The following is an 18215-nucleotide window of genomic DNA, read 5'->3' on the forward strand; positions in this document are numbered from 1 at the left end:
CCTCTCATGCTCTCTGTCTCTCATTGTCTCTCTCGCAAATAAATAAAATCTTAAAAAAAAAAAAATCTTTAAAAAACTAACTTCCAGTTCCTCCTTTCCCCAGGAGGCCCTAGTAACCTGGAGTCTACTTTCTGTCTCCGTGAATTTGCCTAATTTAGGTATCTCATATAAATGGAATCATTAAGTATTTGAACTTTTTGTGTCTGGCATATTTCACTTAGCATAATGTTTTCAAGATTCATCCATACTGTAGCGTGTTTCAGAGTTTATCCCATTTTGTGGCTGAGAATTTTCCATTGTATGTATTTTGTTATCCAGTCATCCATTGGTGGACACATGGATTGTTTTTCTACCTGTTGGTTATTGTGAGTAATGCTGCCATGACCATTGGTATAAAAGTATCTGTTTCCATTCTTTTAGGTATGTACCTAGGAGTGGAATTGCTGAATCATATGATAATTCTATGTTTAGCTTTTTGAGGAACTGCCAAACCATTTGCTACAGAGGTTGTACCATTTTACATTCTTGCCAACAGGGAACACATCCTCAAAAATACTCATTAGTATTATTATTTTTTTTAAGATTTTTTATTTATTTATTTGAGAGCGAGAGAGAGTATGAGATGGGGAGGGTCAGAGGGAGAAGCAGACTCCCTGCTGAGCAGGGAGCCCGATGTGGGACTTGGACCCGGGACTCCAGGATCATGACCTGAGCCAAAGACAGTCGCTTAACCAACTGAGCCACCCAGGTGCCCCAGTATTATTATTTTTAAAAGATTTTATTTTTAAGTAATCTCTACACCCATTGTAGGGCTTGAACTTATAACCCTGAGATCATGATTCTCATGCTCTACTTGACTGTGCCAGCCAGGTGCCCCCAAAATACTTGTTATTTTTATTTGTTTTTTTTTTTTAAGATTTTATTCATTTATATGAGAGAGAGAGAGAGAGCATAAGCCAGGGAAAAGGCAGAGGGAGAAGCAGACTCCCCGCTGAGCAGGTTAACCCCCACCCCCACCCCCCTCTGCGCTGCAGGGCTCAATCCCAGGACCCTGGGATCATGACCTGAGCCAGCGGGAAGGCAGATGCTCAACCACCTGAGCCACCCAGGTGCCCTTGTTTGTTTGTTTTTATAATGGCCATCATAGTGAGTGGTAAGTGTTACCTCATTATGGCTTTTTGATTTGCATTACTCTAATAAATAATGATGTTGAGCATCTTTTCATATGCTTATTGGCCACTTATATATCTCCTCTGGAGAAATGTCTGTTCAAGTCTCTTGTCCTTTGCCCATTTTTGAATTGAGTTGTTTGTTTTTTGTTATTGAATTGTAGGATTTTTTTTTTAAGATTTTATTCATTTTTTTTTTTTAAAGATTTTATTTATTTGACAGAGAGAGACACAGCAAGAGAGGGAGCACAAGCAGGGGAGTGGGAGAGGGAGAAGCAGGCTTCCCGCCGAGCAGGGAGCCTGATGTGGGGCTCGATCCCAGCACCCTGGGATCATGACCTGAGCCGAAGGCAGATACTTAATGACTGAGCCACCTAGGCACCCAAAGATTTTATTCATTTATTTGACAGAGAGAGAGGGAGCACAAGCAGGGGCCGCGGGAGAGGGAGAAGCAGGCCTCCCGCCGAGCAGGATTTCTTTATATTTTCCGGATATTAATTCCTTATCAGACATATGATTTGCATATATTTTCTCCCATTCTGTGGGCTGTCTCCTCACTCCTTGATCATGTCCTTCGATGTGCAAAAGTTTTTAATTCTTATGAAGTCCAGTTTGCCCATTTGTCTCTTGTTGCTTGTGCTTTTGGTGGCATATCCAAGAAGTCATTGCCAAATCCAAAGTCATGATGTTTTCTCCTAAGAGGTTTGTAATTGGGGCCCCTGGGTGGCTCAGGTGATTGAGTGTCTCACTCTGGGTTTCAGCTCTGGTCATGATCTCAGGGTCCTGGGATCGAGCCCCATGTCAGCTCAGCACTGCGCGTGGAGTCTGCTTGGGATTCTTTCCCTTCCCCTCTGTTCCTCCCCCTGCTCATGTGCTCTCTCTCTCTCAAATAAGTAAATAAATAAAATCTTTAAAAAAAAAAAGAGGCTTGTAGTTTAGCTCTTTGATCCATTTTGAGTTATTTTTTTATATATTGTATAAGGTAAGGGTCCAGCATTTTTTTGCATGTGGACATCCAATTTTCCCAGTACTGTTTATTAAAAAGTTGGCCCTTTCCCCATATAAATGAGGTTTCCTCCCTGGACTGTCTATTTCATTCCATTGGTTTATATGTCTGTCTTTATACCAGTACCACACTGTTTGGATTACTATAGCTTTGTAGTAAGTTTTCAATCAGAAAGTGTGAGTCTCCCAGCTTCATTCTTCTTTTTAAAGATTATTCAGGGTCTGTTGAGATTCCATATGAATTTTAGGATGGATTTTTCTATTGCTGCCAAAAATTTCATTGAGATTTTGATAGAGATGGCATTGAATCTGTAGATCACTTTGGGTAGTATTGACATCTTAACAATATCGTTAGGTTTTCCAGTCCATGTACATGGAATGTTTTTCCATTTATTGTTGTGTTCTTTAATTTTTTTCAGCAGTGTTTTGTAGTTTTCAGTGTACAAGTCTTTCGTCTGTTGTTTTTGATGCTATTGTAAATGGAATTGTTTTCATGATTTCCTTTATGGTTTGTTCATTGCATAGTGCATGGAAATGCAACTGATTTTGTGTGTTGATTTTGTACCCTGCAACTTTATTGATTTGTTGATTGGCTCTAATAGGTTTTTTTGGAGTGTGGAATTTTTAGGGTTTTCAACATATTATATAATTCCATCTGCACACAGAAATAATTTTACTTCTTCCTTTCCAATTTGAGTGCCTTTTATTTCTTTTTCTTGCCTAATTGTTCAGACTAAAACTTCAGTACTATGTTAGATAGAAATAGTGAAAATGGGCATCTGTCTTGATCCTGATCTCAGGGGAAAAGCTTTCAGTCTTTCATCATTGAGTATGATCTTAGCTGTGAGTTTTTCACAAATGCCTTTACTTTAATAGAAGTTCCCTTCTGGTCCCAGTTTATTGAGTGTTTTTATCATGTTGAATTTTGTTGGATGCTTTTTCTGCATCAATTGAGATGATCATGTGCTTTTTTTCCCCTTTATTCTGTTAATATGGTATATTACATTGATTGATTTTTGTATGGTGAGCCATCTTTGCATTCTGGAAATAAATCCTATTTGGTCATGGTGTATAAGTCTTTTAATTTGCAGCTGAATTCAGTTTGCCAGCATTTTATTGAAAATTTTATATCAACATTAATAAGGAATATTGGTCTTTAGTTTTCTTTACTTGTAATATCTTTAACTGGTTTGGTATCAGGGTTATGCTGGCCCCATAGAATGAGTTAGGAAGTGTTTCCCCCTCATCAATTTTTTGGGAGCAGTTTGAGAAAGAATGATGTTACTCTTTCAAATGTTTGGTAGAATTCCCCAGTGAAGCCTTTTGATCCTGGGATTTTCCTTGTTGGGAGGTTTTTGATTAATGACTCAATCTCCTTACTTGTTACAGGTCTTCTCAGATTTTTCAGTTTCTTCATGGGTCAGTTTTGGCAAATTATTTGTTTCTAGGCATTTGTCCATCTCAATTATGACTGTTTTAAACTGAACTTTTGGCAAATTAGTTACTTTTTTTTTTAAAGATTTTATTTATGTTTTTGAGAGAGAGAAAGAAAGAAGGAGAGCATGGGCGGGGGTAGGGGGGAGAGAAGCAGGCTCCCCGCTGAGCAGGGAGCCCGATGCGGGACTCAATCCCAGGACCCTGGAATCATGACCTGAACCAAATGCAGACACTCAACCGACTGAGCCACCCAGGTGCCCTAGGTACTTCTGTTTTACTGAATTACTTTCTTGCCTAACAGTGAAACTCTCTATGGTTTGTTATTTCTTTTTTTTTTTTTTTAAGATTTTATTTATTTATTTGGCAGAGAGAGACACAGCGAGAGAGGGAACACAAGCAGGGGGAGCAGGAGAGGGAGAAGAAGGCTTCCTGCTGAGCAGGGAGCCCGATGCGGGGCTCGATCCCAGGACCCTGGGATCATGACCTGAGCCGAAGGCAGACGCTTAACGACTGAGCCACCCAGGTGCCCCGGTTTGTTATTTCTTTACAAAGTAAAGTACCAAGGAATATGAGGGTTTCACTTGTTTATATTGTTGATGATGTGTGTTCTATTTTGTCAAATATATAATATTTTACTGTGTGTCTTATGTCCCACTAAAAGTAGGAAAGTGTATATAAGACTATCAGCCTATATAAAAATGCTTCCAAACATACTAGTGACTCATAGTTTAGATTACAGGGTTTCTGTGGCATTTTGGGGAAAATATCATTATTGACTGACAGTTTCCCTACTCAAGGTTCCCTGACCTTGTTTTTTTTGCTTGTTTGTTTATTTTTAGTTTACTTGGTACAAAGGAATGAACCAGTGATGTATTTGGCCCCAGTTTAAATTTCTCAGTTTCTTTTCAGCAAATGGGTCAGACGGAGCCAAGAGGAGCAACCCCCATCTGTGTGGTAGGAGAAGCTTTGTGACTCTCCTCTGTGCTTCCACCTGGTCCTCATGGTGGGTGTTTTCTCATAGAGACTTATTCGTTTATCAGTTATTTATTGAGTACCTGCCATGTGCCAAACATTGTTGTAGCCATAGATTTCCCAGTGATATCCACACAGAAGTACACAAAACAGGCAGCTTCCTGTGTGGTTGGAAGAACCGGGGGAGAAACCAAAACCAAAAAGCAGCACTGGTCCTCAAAACGAAGACGGTTCTGCCATTCACACTGTTCTGTTCCTATGAATGGAGTCACTCCATTCGGAGGCACTGTTATCTTGGCTGGGGCTGGGTTGGCCCCTGTGTTGGAGGCTTGAGTAGCTACCTTGAAGGGGAAGAGGACCCTGATGAAGCAGTAGGGGAATTTGTTCAGGGCCTTGGAAGCCTTCCAGGCTTATGTGTGAAAGGTGATATTCTCACCATGGAGGAAAATCCAGTGGAATGGGATCTAATCATTTCACTGCACTCAAGCAATGACTGCAGAGAGAGACAGATGGAGAGAAGAGTTGTGGTTTGGATTCTGAGTAGCTCTGCTTGCAGTGAAGAGCTGATGATGCTTTGGGTTAAAATAGTCATTTCCAAACCATAGGCCTTTCAACAAGAGCACACTGGATCTTACCATAAGAGGGTGATTAGTTCTATTAGAATGTACCTTAGTATTGCATCCTAATCTGATACCACGAGAACTGACTGGTGCTTCACTTGAGAGTTCCTACAATTTTGAAGTACATTTTACTCGAGGAGTAGGAATAACTCTGGCCAGCGGTCTCCTACAGTGAGTCACACGTGTCAGGAAAGATATACTAGCAGAATATCATGTCCATGGTTCAAAGATTGTGCCTTTACCTCTTGAGTTACATGTTCATTGAGAGGACAGGTTTGAATTTGTCAGGTATTGTTGCTTCACATGGTTTCTTTTTATTTTTAAAGATTTTATTTATTTATTTGACAGAGAGAGACACAGCGAGAGAGGGAACACAAGCAGGGGGAGTGGGAGACGGAGAAGCAGGCTTCCCGCCGAGCAGGGAGCCCGATGCGGGGCTCGATCCCAGGACCCCGGATCATGACCTGAGCCGAAGGCAGACGCTTAACAGCTGAGCCACCCAGGCGCCCCCCCTTCTTTTTTTTTTTTTTTTAAGATTTTATTTATTTATTTGACAGAGAGACACAGCGAGAGAGGGAACACAAGCAGGGGGAGTGCTTCAGAGGGTTCTTAAGACTTCCATATGTGATTGAATTTCTTTAGGACATTCTTAGACAGAGACTGAGATGATATCCCAGGGTGCAGAAATCACGAAGTTTTCCAGCTCCGGCTAAGTTGATGACCCAGAGTCCCCTGCAGTTTAACTGAGGTGCTTTATTCATCTGCTGCCTGGAAGCCCAGGACTGGAAATTTAACACGAAATAAATAATTAAATCTCGGCTTCCACAGGTATAGAGGGCATAAATAATCCGACTGCCTGCTGCCCGGGCATTCCGTATCTTGAGCCATTTAGATTTAATGCCCAGGCATTCACTTGTAACTGAATATGTCAGAATGCGGCTCCTGCCCAGGACAGGGAAGGGGTGTTGTTTCACAGCAGCGTGCTTGCTTGTCTGCTGGAAAGATGCCTCCATCCTCTGACGCCTCTGGAGACCCTTTGCTGGCTTGGTCTCCAGGGAAGTTCATCTGTTCCCTGCCCAGGCCTGAATACCAAACACTATAACCCAACTCCTCTTCTGGTTAAATGAGGGAGGTATTATATTGAAGGGAGGCCCAGGAAAATAGCTCATTTAATTGGAGATGTTTGGGGAAACAGATGAGTTTGCTGTTGAGGGAGGACCTTTAAAACTTTATTCTCAGAGTTAAGAGTTTGAACCTGAGACCATCTGAGCATTGGGGAGTGGCTGACCATTGGTGTCATTTTCTGCTTCAGTAGCAAATCTGGCGAAGGGCACTGAGGATGAGTAATCCATTTTCTGGTGACCAAGGTGGGAATGCAACATTGGTTCTAATTACGTTTGCATCACTTATATGGTTTTGCACATGGTAGAAATTTAATAAAAGTCTGTTCAATGAGCAAGAGAAAGAACACTGATGCATTGTGATGATTGGCACTTACTAGCTGTTGTCCTCTCTGGTCCAGTGTCGCTCCCGGGGACGTCCCCAGACCAACAGCATTGGCATTGCCTGGACCCTAGTTAGGAATGAAGATTCTCAGGCCCTGTTCCAGACCTGCAGATGTGCATCTCTGGGGAGGACGCGTTTAAAAAATCCTCCAGTGATTCTGATGCCCATTAGAATCTGAGCAGCTGTGGCCCTAGACTTGTGTCAGGCAGGCAGGGCACTTACGAATGCTACATATACTCCTTCCCTCTCTCAGTAGGATGTTACTGCAGCTGATTGCAAGAGAATTATATTTCAAATCTTACATGTACATGTTTCTTCCCACAGCTTCTCACTCAGGACACAGTCTCCTGGTTCTTTTCTCCAGATCTCATGTTTCCAGATTCTGTGCTCTGTCTTTTCTAGGACAATAGTGATGGGTGGGGTGGGAAGCATCCTTCTATTTGCTGATCGCCAGAAGGAGGATGAGCTATCATGTCAGACTCTTATCAGGCACATGTCAACCCACTGTGGGCTAGGCCTGAGCCACAGGGAATAGGGCACAGTCCCTGTCCCCAGGACCTCAGGAGCTCCAAAGGAAGCAGGGAGGTGTTCAGTGCTGGGTCAGGTGAGGAAGGCACTCACTTGGCTGTGTCTTGGAGTGCCGAGATTGGCCAAGCTCAGCCTTGGGCCAGGTGGGATAGGAGAGGCTTCATGGAGGAAGTGCTGTCTGGATCACCTCTTTTAGGACAAATAAGGTGGCAGCAGGGTGCAAAGAGGTAGGGGCAGAAGGGAATTTTAGGTGGAAGGGGCAGTGCCCCTGAAAGCAAACTCTAGAGAGGACTTTATTCAGCTTTTGGAGACTCTATATTTCTTATCAGTTTTACCTTTTTAAAAAATTTTATTTATTATTATTATTATTTAAAGATTTTTCTTTATTTATTTGACAGAGAGAGAGAGTGCACAAGCAGGGGGAGTGGCCGGCAGAGGGAGAGGGGGAGGGAGAAGCAGGCTCCCCGCTGAGCAGAAGCTCATTCCCAGAACCCCCCGAGATCATGACCTGAGCCGAAGGCAGACACTTAATGAATGAGCCACCCAGGCACCCCTCAGTTTTACATTTTAAATTGAGTTATAACGTGCATGGAATAGAGTGCCCAACTCTTAGGTTTGCAGCTCGATGGAATTTTAAACATGTCCTCACCCTTGTAACCACCGGCCAGATCAACATATGGGACATTTCCAGGCTCCCAAGAGGCCCTTCTAGTACACAGGCTCCTCCCCCAAGGGAAACCCCATTCTTACCTCCATCCTCATATATTCGTTTGCATTGGGGACCTTTTTAGACTATAAACTCCAACAAAAAATTTGTCCTGGTTAGCCAAAGACCCTTAACAGGCCAAATACGGCTCCAGATGATGTGTTTTGCTTGGCACATACATTTTTTTTTTTAAATTCATTGCTAATGCTTAAAAATTGGGATTTCACATAATATAGAAAGATCTGGCAATACTGGGCTCATGTACCTTGGTGGCAGCACTGCGCTAAATCAGGTAGGGGTAGTCCCCCTGAAGATGGGGCATCCACTACCCGCTGCTCCCCATTGCTCACTCCTAGCTGTACTTGTCACCTGCCTGGCCCTGTGGGCATCTGAGTTTGCAGTTCCTACTTTTAGATACGATTTTGTTTCCTGGTTTGGGACCTCCTTAACCATTTTCATTCATTCACTGGCATTTATTGAGCACTGACTATGAGCTAGGCACATGCCGGGTGTTGGGAATACAGAGGTGTTCACGGCAGGAAGATGAAGCATTATTTGTTGGCTTGCGATGCAGGTGACCAGATGTGTGACAGAGTCCCATCTTTGTGAGTTCACTTCTCACTGCCTCCTCACATGCCTCCCATGCTGCCTGTGTCCTGGTCCCCGAGCTCACCTCATCCTTTATAACCAGCACACCTGTGCCATCCCTCTCTCCTTTCTGTCTGTCTGGCCCCCACTCCTCCCTCATGTACTTCCTCAGGTCCTACCTCTTCCAACAAGTCTTTGCTGACCTTCCCTTTGTCTTGTGACACCTACCTCCTCTGACCTCCAATGAAGGCATTTCCCACATCACCACTCAATTGATTCTGTTGTTGATTCCCCCACATTAAAAAAAAAAGGTCTTTTTTTCTTTCTTTCTTTCTTTTTTTTTTTTTATTAGTTTCAGGGGTAGAATTTAGTGATTCAGCAGTTGCATATAACACCCAGTGCTCATTCCTTCAAGTGCCCTCCTTAATGCCCATCACTCAGTTACTCCATCCCCCCACCCCCTCCCCTCCAGAACCCTGTTTTTTTCCTAGAGTTAGGAGTCTCTCTTTTTTTTTTAAAAGATTCTATTTATTTATTCATAAGAGACAGAGAGAGAGAGAGGCAGTGGGAGAAGCAGGCTCCCTGCTGAGCAGGGAGCCCGACGCGGGACTCGATCCCAGGACCCCGGGACCATGACCCGAGCCGAAGGCAGACGTCCAACCATCTGAGCCACCCAGGCGCCCGAGTTAGGAGTCTCTTATGGTTCGTCTCCCTCTCTGATTTCATCTTGTTTTATTTTTCCTTCCCTTCCCCTATGTTCCCTTGTTTTGTTTCCAAAAGGCCTTGTCTTTTAACCTAGATATTGCCCGCCCTGTGGGCAGAGTCTTTGCCTTGTATTTCCTGCTCTTGCCCCATAACGCCCTGCCGGGTCCCGTCAATACAGGAGATGGGCTGGGGAGCAGGGCTGAGCCCCAGAGAGGCCACAGCTGGCCCTGCTGGGGTGAGAGGCTGGAGAGAGGAGCACTTCCGAGCTGCCCCAGCCTCCTGCCCGGGAGCTGTCCTTGCTGGCAGTTGTCCGTTGGGAGTCCTGCCTGCCTGTGAGGACCGTGAGTCCTTGTGAGAGCATTGACACCCCACAAGGAGGGCACAGACACTCCGGTCGCTGGGCCGCCAGCATTCCGGACAGTGTCATGTGAGGTGGCATCTGAGGTTATCCCCTTACAGCCTGACAGAGTGTCCCTGGGGGTGGCAGGACAAGGTTCACTGAAGACAGCTTGTGGCTAGAAAAGGAAGGGGTCATTTTGATGGCCATTCCTTCAGCCTTCAGCCATGCTCCATCCAGAGCCTGGGGTGCCTGCCCCGTCCCACTTGCCATTCTGGGTTCAGTGATGCAGATCGCCCAAAGCAACCTGTTGCAAGTAGCCCCCCACCTTGCAACTGTCCCCCTATGAAAAGTACCTTATTTGCTGGCAAAGAATGGTGACCTTTCTTGAGTAGACGTCGGCTCCCAGCCCCACAGGCCAGACCACTGCCATGGAGGTGGGAGGGGTAAGAAGAGCCTTTAATTTAAGGGCAAAGAGCCATCCCCTTTCCTAGGGTTCTGTTATATGTCACTTGCTGTGCAGGGTTCCAAGAACTATTTGGCTTCTCAACAGGGAACATGATAGAATGTCAAGACCTAAGCTAATGTAAAATATGTTTTGCCCCGCCAAGTCAGGCACAGGCAAACCAAGAAGCCCATCGGTCATTCACGCGTCTGTGCCATGTGGCCGAGGGGCTCTGCTGATGGGCGCTGGCCTTTCCAGAGAGGCGAGGAGATGGAGGTCAGGCACACAGGGGCTTCTTACTCTGAGCAGGCTGATTTTGAAAAGCATGTGGGCATCCCTTAAAAAAATGCACATTCTTAAAAGGCAGTTGTTTCCTGTCTCTCTCTTTTCCCTTATATTTTCCCCCTTGCTGTTTTTCCCCCCCCCCTCCACCTTCCTGCCCCCCCCCCTTTCTGTATCTTTGTATTTATCTGTTGTGCCTTCGGCACCAGCCCCAGATTTCCAGGTGACAAGGCTGGCCAGGTTTATAGATGCCGCATTCTAGTACTTGGGGGCTTGAGATTTAGATACCAGGACAGAGCGACCTACAGCGTGCCAGGGTTCAGCCTCGGGCCGGTAGGGAGGGCGACACTGGCCATCGTAATACAGCTGTTGAGCAAAATCATCATGGGCAGGTACAACCCACGGGAGGCTGAAACAGGACCAGGGGACAACGTCACACTTCACACACCCTGGCCCCAGTACAACAAGAAATGTTTGGCTGCCAGCAGAAACCCCAGCAAATAGCGGCTTATACCAGAGGGACGTGTATCCTCGACTTGATACAAAGTCTGGGGGCAGGAGGCCCAGGGTTGGTTTAGTGGTTCAGCAGGGACTCCAGGGGCCCAGGGTCTTTCCATGCCTCCACCTCGCCATGTCCAGTGATGTACTTATTCTCACATCTGTGGCCTCCTCCCGACGGTGCCAAGAGTCTCCGTTTACCTCTCTCATCTGCGAGTGGAAATTTTGGATCCTTATTGCAAAGGAAATGCTGTTTAGGTATGAAAACTGACACGTGGGCCTGAGTCATTTTAGGTTGTCAGTGGCGGGGTGAGCTGAGACTCCATTTTCCTAGTAACCTTTCCCAGTTATTCTTTCTCAGCATCACAGATTGTGAAGAACTTCATTTCTCCATGGTTTCTTCCAGCCCAGAGTTCACTGTGCAGCTTAATTTTCATCGACTGATAAACCAAGGCTTAACTGAGAATTTTTATGAGCTCCTGCCATAGAGACCAATAAAGTCTGGCCGCATATCCCCTTTTTTTCTGGCTGGTTCATCATATCAGGCTGGCCCATTGGTAACAGACTGTTCACATCATTTACCCAGTGGGTTGGTGTTAAGTTATAGGGCCCTCTGGTTGGAAGTTTATCTTTTGAAAAGTTTGGGTCTAGTGTTCATTTTGCCTTTTCTAGCACTGAATCTTGGGAAATGATTTCTCTGCTAAAATAATTTTGATTTTTTTTTTTTTTAAAGATTTTATTTATTTATTTGAGACAGAGAGAATGAGCAACAGAGAGCATGAGAGGGAGGAGGGTCAGAGGGAGAAGCAGACTCCCCGCCGAGCAGGGAGCCCAATGCAGGACTCGATCCAGGGACTCCAGGATCATGACCTGAGCCGAAGGCAGTCGCTTAACCAACTGAGCCACCCAGGCGCCCCATAATTTTGATTTTTAACAGGCATGTCCATACCCCTGCATCTGCTCTCCACCACTCCAGTGGGAAAGGGAGACTGCGGTTTCATGGTAGCTGTCTTTTTGATGAATGTCCCCATGTCCACCCAGACGCTGTGACATTCCTCTCTTCTCCACTTGATAATCTGAAAATCTTCCGAACCAGCTTGTCCTGTTATAGGCCTGTGGCTCTGGAATGCCACAGACGTTCTGGATTTCAGTCCCCAGGGCCTACGCTGGCTAGCATGGGCCCAAAGCTGATAAGGCAGTGAGCTAAAGACACAGCACCCTGGTGACGGGGCGGCAGGACCGTGGACTGGGGCCAGGGTGTGTGAAGTGTGACGTTGTCCCCTGGTCCTGTTTCAGCCTCCCGTTTTCATCGACTCCCAAATGCATTTTGCTTTTTGGGACTCTTCACTCTTTCCCACCGAAACGTGCTCCCAGATGTGCCCAACTGTGCCCTTCGTTTTCCAACCTATGGAGGAAGAGTGGATGTTACCCTGTGGCAAACCGTTCTTGTCACAGGTACTCATCCTCCCACGGCAGAAGATTTTATATTAAAAGCCAGTAATTCTGCTTACTTCCCTGAAAGTTGACAGCCTGGGAGGTTCTTGATTGGCTTTATGATCAGAAGGGTTTGTCACACTTTCGTTTGGATTTGGGGAATCTTCCAGAATAGGTACTGTTGGGATTAAGGGTCTTGTCTGCTTGGTGGCCCCCAGCATCTGAGGGTGAAATGAAGAGATCTCCAAGGGGAGGGTTCTAGATCTAGATTACCTGCCTTGGAATCCGATTCCAACTGTTAACCTACTTGCTGTGTGTCCTTTGGATAAGTTGTTTAAGCTCTCTGTACTGCAGTTTCTCCATCTGCAAAATGAGAATAATCCATAGTGCATGTCACATACGGTTCTTAGGAGTCAATGAGTTAACGTATGGGTGCTTAAAATACTACCTGGCAATTGGTAAGCATCATATTATTTGTTAAATAAATAAATCTTACTAGTTTGAGATATTTTTGTTGGTTTGCTACTTTTCTAACTGAAGTTTTTGTTGAGATCATTGTAGATTCAGATACAGAAATAATCCAGAGTTCCCAAGTACATGTTCCATTTATTCTAGTTTCCCTGTACTGGTAACATTTTGCAAAAATACAGTACAATATGGCAACCAGGATATCAACACTGATACAATCCACCTATCTTATTCAGATCTCTCCAGTGTTGTGCATACTCATTTGGATGTGTTCGTGCAGTTAGTTGTGTGTGGTTTTATCCCTCACATTGCCCTTTTATGACCGCACCCACCTACCTCCCTTTCTCAGCAAGCCCTGGCGATGATTAATCTGTTCTCCATTTCTAAAAGTTTGTCCTTTCAGGGGCTCCTGGGTGGCTCAGTCAGTTAAGCGTCTGCCTTCGGCTCAGGTCATGATCTCAGGGTCCTGGGATCGAGCCCAGCATTGGGCTCCCTGCTCAGCAGGGAGTCTGCTTCTCCCTCTCCTACCCCTCCCCCCAATTCATGCTCTCTCTCTCAAATAAATAAATAAAATCTTGAAAAAAAACAAGTTGTTTTTTTTTTAAAGATTTTATTTATTTATTTATTAGAGAGTGAGCGAGCGAGAAACAGCATGAGAGAGGAGAGGGTTAGAGGGAGAAGCAGGCTCCCCGCTGAGCCGGGAGCCCAATGTGGGACTCGATCCCAGGACCCTGGGATCATGACCTGAGCCGAAGGCAGTCGCTTAACCAACTGAGCCATCCAGGCGCCCTGAAAAAAAATAAGTTTGTCCTTTCAGAGAATGTTATATGAATGGAATCATACCATTTGCAGCCTTTTGGGATTAGCTTTATTCACTCAGCATAGTTTCCTGGAGACTTACCCGAGTTGTTGAGTGTATCAATAGTTCATTCCCTTTTCTTGCTGGCCAGCATTCCGTGGTATGTACGTACCACAGTTTCTTTAACCATTCACCAGTTGAACCATTCACCTATTTTTGGTTATTGCAAATAAAGCTGCTACGAACATTTGTGTATAGGTTTTCATGTGAACACATGTTTTCATTGCTCTGAGATGAATGCCCAAGGGGGCAATCATCGGGTCATATGGAAATCCCATGTTTAGATTTACTACCGTAATAGCTATAACACTTTGTTATTTAAATTTGTGGCTCCCAACAATAAGTTTATGTTCCATTCTTTGACTTATAGTAAGCATTGTATTAGTACTTGTTAAATAAATTAGAATGAGTCACTGGCTTTTACAGTGTGTCCAACACTGTGTAAGGGATAGATGAGGGAAGGAGATCCAAGTGGTGTGGTGATGGTTCTTGTCTTCAAGAAATATTCACCTTTGGTCTGGGGAATTAAGTAGTTGCAAATAGTAGCCAATGTAGATTGTGTGCTATCAGATTACCGAGGGCTTGAAAAAACCCAGTGGACAGCTTGGTGGGCAGTGCAGGGTGGGGAGAGAATGAACGTCTGCGAAAGGGTGGTCAGCGTTAGTGCCACCGTGTCTGAGATTGGGAATTTTGATGGTCTTGGTACTTGAGAAAGATTTGGAAACATGTGCATTTGAAGAAAAGCGTCAGTTTTGCACAGAAAGTGTGCTTGGGTCAAAGGTAAGGATCGTTGTGGAATCATAAATTTGTTTGTAAGAGCATTCTTCCCAGGAGAGAACAGGTGCGTGGTGTTGCTGGACAATCAGCTGGATCTAACAGTTCACCACTGTGGACTAGGAGCTGGATTGCTGGCCGGCCACACTTTTCCCCCAGTTCCGGCAGGATGCTGTTCCTGCCCGTGGCGTGGGGTCAGTTTGGTGGAGTGCAGTGAAAGCTCAGCCAGCACGCTGGACACCTGGACAGATAATTTTTCATATTCCTCTTCCATGAGTGACAAAATTATTTTCGGTAAAAATCACGTAGGCAGCAGCCATTATTTTCTTGATTTTTTTCCCTTTACTTTGTAAGGATTAAAAAAAGACATTGAAGTTTTAAAGATACTAGTCAATTTAATACAATATTTCACAGCTGAATTAAAATTTGCTCATGCCAAGCAAAATGCAAGATGTATCTTGCAGTTTGTGGTTTTAAATTTTATTTTATTTTATTTATTTTTTATTTTTATTTATTTATTTTTAAAGATTTTATTTATTCATTTGAGACACAGATACAGAGAGAGAGAGAGCATGAGCAGTGGGAGAGGCAAAGAGAGAGGGAGAAGCAGACTCCCCGCTGAGCCAGGAGCCCGATGGGGGACTCGATCCCAGGACCCTGGGATCATGACCTGAGCTGAAGGCAGCCGCTTAACCATCTGAGCCACCCAGGCGCCCCTGTGGTTTTAAATTTTAAATACAAATGAAAGCTCCACATGGTCACAGAGGGCCAGAACTGAAGTAACTCTGTGCTCTCACTGTGGATGGTAAATCTGTTTAAACATATGAATATATAGTACTGCCGGGATTGGAGACGGAACTGTGTCGAAAGTGGAATCAGAAGATTCTGACCTATTATTAAGTTATTTCTGAAATCAGTTGGTGTTTGGGTTTGCATGGGGTGGGACCACCTGCAAAGGTAGGAGTTCTTCAAATTACCTTTCCTGTAAATACATTGTTTATCAAAGGGTAAATACGACAGATATGCTCATTTGAAGTTTCCATGTGTAATATTCGAACTCTACAGTAACTGTAGGAATTGTTTCGAACTTAAGCTCACAAAATATTTTGCTTTCCAGGAGGAATAGCTTCTCACTGACATTGTTTAGAATTGCTGATGCTTGGTGATAAAAGAAAAAGAGTAGATGACTTTTAGTGGTTCTGTTATTATTCTAAATTCTATGGAGACAAGGCCCTGCCTTAATTCCTGCCCTGGGGAAACCCCACATTGGGTTTCAACACTAAGGAAAAAGCAGGGGATTTGGGACGTCAGTTGACTGGAATTCGAAGCCCAGCCTTGCCTATTTGTAGCCCTGTGATTTTGAGCAAGTTACCTTACCAGTTGTGGTCAGCTTCCTCATCTGCAAAATGCTAAGATTTTGGTGGGTTAATAATATAATGTGCACAGAGGTCCTGGGGGAGGTTCCAGTATACAGTAAGATCTTAACGTGAGCTGTCTTCCCTTCTCTATCTGGCATGGGCAACATCTGTGTGTCTTTTTTTTGTTTGTTTTTGAGAGAGAGAATGAGAGACAGAGAGCACGAGAGGGAAGAGGGCAGAGGGAGAAGCAGACCCCCTGCTGAGCAGGGAGCCCGATGCGGGACTCCTGGATCATGACCCGAGCCGAAGGCAGTCGCTTAACCAACTGAGCCACCCAGGCGCCCCAACATCTGTGTGTCTTGAGACCAGCCCTGGACCCTGAGAAGGGAGCTCAGGCTGATGGCCCTCTTTCGGACCCCTGCCCCCCCCCCCCGAAAACCTGCAGCAATTGCAGTTAGACCGCATTCATTGGGTGACAGTGTTGAACCCGAAGGGAAGCTTGAAGAACTCCCCCGGGGCTCTGAGATGCATCCATCAGGATTCAGGTTTGGGTATGGAGAGCTATTCTGGTCTCTCCTGGGCTCAAGGGTGGGGAATTTAGAACCCTGTGTTCAATTTGTCTGTCGGAGGTTAAACCTCAGGAACAAAAGTGGTTCTCCCTTGCTTGAGAGAGAAAAGGTTCTGCAGCTGTTTTTCCTAATGGAAGAGGCTTGGTTGTTGTAGTCCACGCCTTTTACAGACCACTTTTCTCCTCTGTCTTTGCCTCTTCCTCCTACTGATAATTGCCAAGGAATGTGGCCCAGGCCTTTTGTTGGCTTTTGCGAGCCTTTTATAGCAGTTTAGAAAGAATTTGTGGTATTCCTATCCTGTATTAAAGATCAAGCTATTCTTATGCATGCCCCAGCTCAAGTTAAACATAGAAATATGTTCAAATGACCCAGGGAGGTGCTAGGATGACTACTTTATGCAGCAAATTTTTGTCGTAAAACGAACTTTTTGCACTTTAAAGGGGCTAAAGAGAATTCTTAATTTTATACAGTTTAATCTGCCAAGTGATAAGGTTTTCTTTTCCTTTACTTTTGTGGGAAGTCTATTTAGTGACGGCTTATTAGAGTATAGGGGAAGAAGCACATAGTTTGTTATCAAAAAAAAAATTGAAAGCGTATTCCAAAATTTATCCTAGAAAACTATCTCATATTGTAAATAATCTTGGATGTAGATTTTTGGATGTGAAATGGAGCTTAAGATTTTATTTTGGCTAACCTGATATTCCAGAGTGTTTTGTATTTCTACAGTATTAGCTGCATAGCCAATTCATTTCAACTGGAAAATACATCAGAAAACATAAGATTTAATCAAGGTCAAGCTAAAAATAAACTGGGTTTTTTTTTTTTCATGTTTTTTCCTGGCCTTATTCTCATCTCGCCAATTTATTCCTTAGAGAAACTGAACCTTTTCAGAAAACGCAATGAATGATCTTAAAGGCAAACGTGATAGATCTGAAGCCTTAAAAATATAGAGTGAACACTTGGTGGTCATGGTTAAATTAATGTGCATGAACAGGGCCGGCCGCACTGGCATGTGACCTGTGTGTGAGGTTTGCAGTTTCTTGCTTAGAAAGGCCTGTCCTTGGTTTAATTCTCTGTTGCTGCCATTTTGAAATTCTTAATCATTTTTAAACAAGGGACTCCAAATTTTCATTTCCCACTGGACCCCACAAATCATGTAGCAGGTTCTATGTATTGGCTACCCTGGTAATTCAGTTCAAATTAGTTTTGTGCTTTTGAATTTCCAGCTTAATCCCAACTAGACGTTTATCAGCTTTTTTAAAAAAAATTCTTTTCTGTTACATGAATTTGTGAGAACCAACTTCATGACCTTTTATTTAGATACATGTTTTTCCGACAATTTTCACAGTTGTAATTATTGGAGAAGGTGATATTTTTTGAACACTTTAGTTTTGCTGCATATGATCTAAAACTAAAATCTCCTTTCTCTACTAGTATCTCTTCAAGTATGTAGGTTCTATGATTTTTTTTTTTTTTTTTTTGCTGGATAATAAGTGAAATGAAACTCTTGTTTCTCAAATTATTAATAGCGGCTGTTGTCAGAGGCTGAGATTTCAGAAGGTGTTTCACTTTTTAAATTTTATAGCTCTGAATCCAAGCGTCTGTAACAAGCAGGAATTATTTTTATCATTCAGGAGAAAAAAAAAGAACAATAAAGGTTTAAAAAAAAACACCCTCTTAACTTGTAGCTTTAAAAAGAGAAGCCGCTCCTTTTGATCCTGGTAGACAGCCTTGTGGAGCTGGGGCTCGGGGGTTCCCATTCTTGCAGGGCACCCACAGAAATGTGCGGACAGTTCAAGATAATGGCTTGGGAGCAAGCGGGGCGGAGAGTAGGCGGCACTATTTGTGGCAGAATTGTTCAGTGGGTGTTTGTAAACTTGGGGATAATCTGGATTTGGCATCTAATTTTACGTGAAGCCCCGATGGAATCTTCTTTCATTTTAAGTCCTTGGCTA

General features: G+C 44.0%; 1 protein-coding gene and 1 long non-coding RNA gene across 2 annotated transcripts in view; one reads left to right on the forward strand and one right to left on the reverse strand.

The window, feature by feature from the left end:
- RBM20 (RNA binding motif protein 20) overlaps positions 1-18215 on the forward strand; it is a 185231-nt gene that overhangs the window by 42857 nt on the left and 124159 nt on the right. The window lies entirely within an intron of this gene.
- Positions 5605-10385, reverse strand: LOC118026123. The gene is made up of 3 exons (XR_004683478.1): positions 9930-10385; positions 6702-6776; positions 5605-5985 (listed from the first exon to the last, which is right to left on the reverse strand). It is a non-coding gene; the product is annotated as an uncharacterized LOC118026123 (long non-coding RNA).

Source organism: Mirounga leonina, unplaced genomic scaffold (assembly GCF_011800145.1).
Source record: "Mirounga leonina isolate KUSES-001 unplaced genomic scaffold, KU_Mleo_1.0 Mir_114, whole genome shotgun sequence".
Lineage (NCBI taxonomy): Eukaryota > Metazoa > Chordata > Mammalia > Carnivora > Phocidae > Mirounga > Mirounga leonina.